Source organism: Silene latifolia, chromosome 10, assembly GCF_048544455.1.
Source record: "Silene latifolia isolate original U9 population chromosome 10, ASM4854445v1, whole genome shotgun sequence".
NCBI classification, from domain to species: domain Eukaryota; kingdom Viridiplantae; phylum Streptophyta; class Magnoliopsida; order Caryophyllales; family Caryophyllaceae; genus Silene; species Silene latifolia.
In genome coordinates this window covers 94,067,072-94,075,464 of record NC_133535.1, presented here as the reverse complement: position 1 = coordinate 94,075,464, position 8,393 = coordinate 94,067,072, and the positions used below count along the sequence as shown (strand labels likewise).

General features: G+C 41.2%; 1 non-coding gene across 1 annotated transcript; it reads left to right on the top strand.

Moving 5' to 3' along the window:
* Positions 1-877: 877 nt before the first annotated feature.
* Positions 878-984, top strand: LOC141610325 (small nucleolar RNA R71). The gene has a single exon (XR_012528229.1). It is a non-coding gene; the product is annotated as a small nucleolar RNA R71 (small nucleolar RNA).
* The last annotated feature ends 7,409 nt before the right edge of the window (positions 985-8,393 follow it).

Genomic DNA, 8,393 nt, shown 5'->3' with positions numbered 1-8,393 from the left:
TGCCAAATCCCCTATCAACTTCACCAAGTTTTCATATTTATCATCTCCCATGGTATTGCTTGCTTGGGGTGGTGGCTCTTGGTTGAAAGGTTGGTTGGAAATTGGAAGAGAAAAACCATATCCTTGATCTTTAAAGTTGGAATTTTGGTTGTTCCCTTGGTACCCTTGATTGAACCCTTGATTTTGCCCTTGGTTGTACCTTTGATTATTGTTGTATCCTTGATTGAACCCATTGTTGTTATTCCATTGATTGAATCCTTGGCCAAACCCTTGGTTAGCTTGGTTTCCTTGGTTTCCTTGGTAAAAGTTTTGATTACCTTGGTTCCCTTGGTTACCCCTATAATCTTGGTATGCTTGAGATTGGTTGGCAAAGTTTTGGTTGGATCCTTGGTTGTTGTTGAATGAGGGTCTAAGTGGACGGTTGGAAAAATTGTTAAATGCTTGGAAAGCATTCACCTCTTGCACATTGTTCCCATCAAAGTTGTTGTAATTGTTGGCACACAAGTCATATGTGTGACCACTTCCTCCACAAAGTTCACAACTTGAGACTTGACCCACTTCCTCCATGGGTGCCCCATGTGAGGTTGCGGCTTGGTGCACTTGATTTCTTTGAAACTTCTCAAATTGTTTTGTGAGTAAGTCGAGCTTGGCATTTGTCTCGTAGTTGGAGGCGTTTTCCTTAGGAAACTTCTCATTCCTTCTTAGCATGTTTCCTCTAGAACCATAGTTTGCTTCCGAATCTACCATTTTCTTGATCAATGCCGTGCCCTCTTCATCACTCAAGTGATCAAATCCTCCCCCCGCGGAGGCATTTACCATCTCCTTAGTCCTCGGTAGCAAAGTTTGGAAAAATGTTTGAGTGATGTACCATTCCGGTATTCCATGGTGGGGGCAACTTGCTATCAAGTCTTGATAACGGTCCCAAGCTTCACCCAAACACTCCCCATCCTCTTGTTGAAATGTATGAATCTCATTACGGAGCATCGCGGTCTTTGAGGAAGGGTAATATTTGGCCATGAATGATTTAGCCAAAGCATCCCAAGTAGTGAAAGTATCCGGTGGGTGAATGTTCAACCATCGGTCCGCTTTGCCCGTCAATGAAAACGGAAACAACATCATTCTCAAGGTGTCCTCGGACACCCCATTCTTTTTCATCATTGAAACCTTCCTCTTAAACTTCCGGAGGTGAGCATGGGCATCCTCTTCAATATGCCCCCCGAACAAATCCTTCTCAATCAACCCGACTTGGGCGGGATGCATCTCAAAGTTGTTGGGAGCCAATGTGCCAAAATTAATTGGGTCACAAGCATCATTGTGGTTAGGACGGTTATGGTCACGTAAAGCCATTGGTGGTGGTGGTGGATTTGGTATATGAGAAGGTGGTGTTTGAGGTGGGTTATTTGGAAGTTGGAAGTTGTGAAATGGATTTTCTATTGAAGGCTCAATTGTAATGTTTGGTTGTTGTTGAGTTGTGTTTTCAATGAGAGGTTGGATGGGTGGATTTGCTTGGTTTATGGTTGCTTGAGAAGAGGTTATAACCCTTGCAATGGTCCTATTCCTTAAGGCTCTAAAAAGCCTTTCGGGATCGGAGTCAAGGAGCAAAGCTTGGTGGTTCCTCCTAGGCATACAACTTGTCAAACCGTAAGACTCCTAGTGCTTTTACACACTAGGGTAAGGCAAAAATCACACACACTCTACAAGAAGCACACAAACTACACAAACAAGCAAACAACAAGTAAAGACTAAGCCTAAGACTCTAACTAACTAAGCATAACCTAACGCCATCCCCAAGCAACGGCGCCATTTTGATATACCGGGTTTTGCCGTCACTTAGGTACCAAAAAACAATTTATAAAACCAAATAAAAGTAGTATTTATTCGGGTGTCGAACACGAAGATGGCGGGGGTTAGATACTTGGTTTGTTTAAGTCTTTAGTTTAGTCAAACAAAATAAGATGTTGATTTATCTAAAACTAAGATGCAAACAAGTTAAATTAAACTAAATGGGATTGTATTCAATTGATGGAAAGCTAAGGTCTTTGGGTTCACAAAGGGCAATTAGGGGGAGAAACAAGGTCTAACAAGAAAAGGGTAATAATAGTGGTCAAGGGTTTAAGACTAATTTCTTAGTCACCTTAAGCTCCTCAATAAGTTGTCACTTGATCGAGATGAACTAGCTACAAATAAAGCATTAAGACTACCCAATAGCATGAGCACCAAGACGGATCGAATGCATCAAAGAGATGTTCTAACTTTCATTAAAACTCATCGATAAGCACTTCTAAAACTATCTAATAGCACAATGCACCAAGGTAAGCCAAACATGTTAATAAAATGTCCAATTTTCATTGAGGCATTTCCACAAACACTTCAAATGCATTAAGAGTAGAAACCAAATAATCACCCAATTCAAAAGGTTAACAACCCAAATTCATCCCCTTAATTACCCAAATTCCCCTATGACCTTAGATAAGACTACTCACTCATGTTCATGGGTGAGAAATTACCAACAATTTCCAACAATAAACAAGTAAATATTGTAAACATGATAAAGACTAATACTTTTGATGAATAACAATTAAACAACATAAGAAATGTAAACAAATGAAAATAATGTAAACAAAAGATGAGAATTGTACCAACAAAGAGGAAAGTAACAATCTTGGATAATAATGGAAGAATGAATTTCTTCTAATCTTCAAATACAACCCAAAATACTAATTGTATACTAATGAGAGATGAAGAACTTGCATAAACAAAGGGAGAATTAAACTAATAATTAAAGAAAGATTGCAAATTTTATTGAATGAAAATGAGAGAGTAAATATTAGGGTTCTTGAGTTACAATATAGAGAGACTAAAGACTAATCTAATTTTCTATCTAAATCTATTGTAAGGTAGTGTCTTCTAATGTGTGGTAATTTATACTACTCTTCTAATAATAATACTAATAATAATAATAATAATAATAATAATCCTAAGACAAACACAAACAAATTACACGGCTCAATTTTTATCATAACAAAACAAACAAATTAAAGGGGAAAGGGGAAAAGACGACAAAACGCAGCAGAGGGGGGCTCTGCCGGTCAGCCGGCGGCCGGGGCATGGTGCCGGCAGCGCGTAGCTTGAAGAAAGGGGTTGAATTAAATGGGGTGTAGTCTATGCCGGCCTGTCGGCTGCCGGGCAACCGGTAGAGAGAGCAAAATTGATGCGAGATTTGTTGATTGCGAGTTGTATGCCGGTAGGCCGGCTGCCGGGGGTCATGACCGGTAGCGAGTGCGTAATTAATTGGAAGTATTCCCTGCCGGTTGGAGGAGTCGGCTGCCGGGGCACCGGCATAGAGAGCAAAGCTTCGTAAAAAGCTTAGTGTTGTTGCTTGTTCAGTCCTGATTCGAGTTCGAGGAAAGGCGAAATTGATGGTGGCTGTTGCAGCTGTTATGGGCAGAGAAAGGTGCAGGTGATGGAGGAAATGCGGGTGATCGTGTTTGTCTGTGGTTGCTGCTACTGTCGAGTTCAGGCACGGTGCAGGTGGTGGTCTGAAGTCACGGTGGTTGTTGGTTGTACTGGTGGTGTATTAATGGTGATGGTGGGTTGTTAATGGTGGATTGATGAAAATGGTGAGTGATGAAAGGAGTGGAGATATGGCGGGTGAAAGGGGTCGAATTGATGAAGACGATGGTGACCGTATATCAGTATATGGTTAGTCATTGTGAAGTGAATGTTGAAGGTTGGTTAATTAATGGTGAAGGTGATGAATGAGATGCAGGGGACGAAAATGGTGGTGATTTCTGGTTGGAATGAATGATGTAGTTATGGAGGATGATGGTGATTGTCGTTGTTGATGCTGGTGTGGTTGCAGGGGTGTGGTTGTTGTCGACGGCGATTTACGGTCTGAGAGTGGTGGTAATGGTGATTCTGAAGTCGGATTAATTGGAGCTGCTGCTCGGGGCGATGTTTGGTGGTTTGCAGGGGAGGTGTGATGGTGGAACAATGGTGATGGCGTAGTGGTTGTCCGAGGTTGAGCACGAAAATGGTGATGATGATGAATGTGATGAGCAGGGGAGTCGTGACTGGCGGTTGATGGCTGTGGTTGTGAAATGGAGGAGGTGAAGGTGGATTAATGGTGATGAATGATGGTGAAGGAAATGGTGGGTATTAATGGTGATGGTGCTGGTGAAAGTATGAAATGCAGGGGAGTTGAGTGAGTGAAGAAGGTCAACTTTGACCATTGAGCTTTGTTGACTTCCTCTAACTTGACTTATACCAACCCGTCTTGACTCGCTTCACTTTATTTTCCGCCTTGCTTTTCGTCTCACCTATACATAATATTAATAAAGAAATTATGATACTACTATTATATAAAAATGCAATTAATTATTAATTATAACTAAAACGACTAATTATTATAAATTAGTTAATTAAATGAGCTATTTAATCGTATAAGCACACAAAATCGAGTCGGAATTAGGTATAAATGCGGGGCAAAATGTAACCAAAATACGACTCATCACCTGGCAAGATGGACCTTGATGCTCTCAGAATTTGACCTCAAATACGTGCCACTGAAAGTTATTAAAGGGCGCGCCGTCGCCGAATTCTTCGCAGAAAATCCCATCAATGACGCACAAACGATAGACACTTGGTCATTTCCAGACGAGGATATTGTAGGGTTAGATCCGTATACTACCCTTTAATTGTAGGATTATAACGCAAAATATATATGTAGTTTATAGTCATAAAACGAAAAATAACAATGAAACGATAAAGATTAGAAATAACCTTCGGTCCTAGTGCAATAAGGCAATGAGAGATCAAATTAGACCTCCTCCTAAACGATGCACCCAAGATAGTCCGAGATATGCCCTTGTGCTAGATCAAATCCTCTAATTGCCCTTGCAATATTGAGAGGATAGTTTTTGTGAGTTGTGTTGGATGTGAGATCCGAATTCTAGGAGGCACAATTCCCAAAACCCTAATTTTTGATTAGCAAATGATCAATTCGGTTAGACAAGAGGAGAAGCTCTCCTTTTGTCTTTGGATGGCTCGGCCAAACCGAGTGAGGGGGAGCCTCTTGGGCTTTTCATTTCCTCTTCACTTAAACTCGTGGTCCGGTCCATGACTCGTTAAGTGTATACGACGCGGTCTGATTATAAACTGTTATCGGTTATCGGAAATTAAGGCATCAACTAATAATACGGGTTAGTTGAATTATTAATACATGTCCGACAAAAAAATATTGTATAATTATATTCAATATACATTTAATTTAAATATAAAACGCTTATATTTAATTTTACGAATTAACTGGTTAATTCGCCTTTAGCCCATGATATTTAATCCGTATTAAATATAATATCTCAACATCACATTTTGACTAATTATTAGTCAAATAACTCAGACTAACTGGTTAGTCAAATTTGGCATCTACATGACTGTATTTTCATACCGTCACATCACTCAAAACGTATCCTATAGGTGTGACTTTTAGGGACCAGTTGATCACCGCCATCTGTATGACAATAACGTCAAACTTATCTAGCAAGCCAACCGTTATTGATAAACGTGGATCAACCGATAATAATACCAAAAGTATGCCCTTTGATCCTTTTAGAGGTTTATAAGTCCTTGCACTAAATGTTAAGGACACCAACCCCAACAAGCTCCCACTTGTCCGTACAAGTGTATGTGCAATGACGTTATCCGCACTAACTGGAGGACACGGCTCTAACAAACTCCCACTTGTCCGTACAAGTGTATGTGCGATAACCGATTCTCATATTCATTTAAAATTTCTCCCACTCAATGTAAAACAATTTGCAGATCCGGATCCACAAAGGTCGTATTTTACAATCGATCCGTATCTAGAGTGGTTTCCCCGACTAGAGAGTAACTTAACCGATAAAACGAATCCGTATCCGAGCATGGCCATGCATTTCGATTCTGACTCCTCGAGTGGCCCCGAGAAATATCTAGTACCCGATAAAGGCTGAATATTTCCTTCAACTCGAACTCCTTCCGATCTAAGCACAAAGATGAAATGACCCGAAACAATCTACTTGGCCCCCTGTTACGGATGACCGTGAGAAAGAAACCAAAGTCACCCAAAATCTGCCTTAGTCTCAAGAGACAGTCGATAGTCAAAAGAATCGACTCTTAGGATCACCATGGAGGTCCTATCCACGACCGGGCACCGAATGTTATAAAACATTTAGGACTCCACGTCGTTGTCACAATTGTGTCCTACGAAATATCCGTATAAATCGCCTCTGTGATTGGTCAGTCAACCGGTTGACTTATGGCTCGTTGAACCCACCATCAACCAACGTCACAAAATAATTTCCGAGTTATCACTCATGTGGGCAATTAAGGACTGAAAAATATAATGTTCGTTCAGTTCACTTTGTGGTGTTCAAAAATTGTCGCACAATTCCACATGAAAAACAAAATATATAAAATATCAAAACGATGATGTTGTATAGAGTACAAAAGGGAATGAATCTGATCCATAAAAGAGTACTACAACTTAGGAACACGTTTAATTCCCATGGAATTGACATGCCCTTCATGCTTATCTTGTCGTAATGGTTTAGTGAGAGGATCTGCTATATTAACATGTGTAGCAATCTTTTCTATCACTACTTCCTTTTGCTCCACGTAATCTCGGATTAGATGAGCTTTCCGTTGTACATGTCTAGACGCGACATAGTACTCGGACTCGTCGTAGAATCTCTTTGTAACACTTTGTTTGGAACTCTTCCGGTGATGAAGCGCCATTAAGAGTAAAAACGAATCCAGATCGAGATTTCGAGTCATCTCGATTCATAAGTCAATGCCCAATCTTTAGTCCTCCGTAGGTACTTAAGAATGTTCTTTGTGACCATCCAATGTGAATTACCTAGATCTTTGTTGGAATCGACTTGTCATACTCAATGCATATGCCACGTCCGGACGTGTGCATATCATGGCATACATGATTGATCCTATTGCCGAAGCATAAGGAATCCGGGTCATGTGCTCTTTCTCTTCCGGTGTCTCGGTGCCGAGACTTGCTCAAATGCACCCCCGGAGACATAGGAAGGAACCCTTCTTGGAGTTAGTCATCTTTGAATCTCTCTAGGACTTTGTCTATGTAAGACTCGATCGAGAGATAGCATCCGTCGTGATCTATCTCAATAGATACGGATGCCTAGAATTCTTTGTGCCTCTCCCAGATCTTTCATCTGGAAATGGTTTTTCAACCATACTTTCACCGAAGTTAAGAGAGGTATGTCATTCCCAATCAGGAGTATGTCGTCAACATACAATATTAGGAAGACAATCTTGCTCCCACTCGACTTGATATATAGACATGGTTCCTCGACCGATCGAGTAAATCCATTTTCTTTTATCACTTGGTCGAAGCGATGATTCCAACTCCTTGACGCTTGCTTAAGTCCATAAATGGAACGCTTAAGCTTGCACACTTTCTTAGGATGTGCTGGATCGATGAAACCTTCGGGTTGTACCATGTACAACTCTTCCTCCAAAAAGCCGTTTAAGAAGGCGGTTTTCACGTCCATTTGCCAAATTTCATAGTCATGAAAAGCGGCAATCGCTAAGATAATCCGAATGGAATGCAGCATGACTACGGGTGCAAAAATCTCATCGTAGTGCAAACCTGGCACTTGGGTGAAACCTTTAGCAACAAGTCGTGCTTTATAGATATCTTGTTGACCTTCCACAGAATGCTTTATCTTGTAAAGCCATTTGCATTGAAGGGGACGAACCTTAGCAGGTAAGTCAACAAGATCCCATACGTTGTTCTCATACATAGAGTCCATCTCGGATTGCATGGCCTCAAGCCATAGCTTTGAGTCAGAACTAGTCATAGCACCTTTATAGGTTGCGGGTTCACTACTCGTTAAGAGTAGAACGTCGTCTATATCATGTTCCTCGACCATACCAATGTATCTGTTTGGAGGAATAGAGACTCTTCCCGACCTCCTAGGTTCCTCAGGAATGTTCACCGCAGCCGGGATTGAAGGAATAGGTTCCTCCAATGGTTGCTCGGTGTTTGGTTCTGGAATCTCCGACAGGTCGAAGGTTCTATCACTCTTTGCATTCTCGAGAAATTCCTTCTCTAAGAATGTCGCACTAGCCGCAACAAAAACACGTTGTTCGGTTGGCGAATAGAAGTAATGACCAAGTGTTCCTTTAGGATAACCTATAAAGTATGTCTTGACCGATCGCGGGCCGAGCTTATCTTCAGGTCTCCACTTGACATAAGCCTCGCAGCCCCAAACCCGTATAAAGGACAAGTTAGGGACCGTTCCCTTCCATAGTTCATATGGAGTCTTGTCATGAGCTTTAGACGGACTTCGGTTAAGTATTAGAGCAAGCGGTGACAAAAG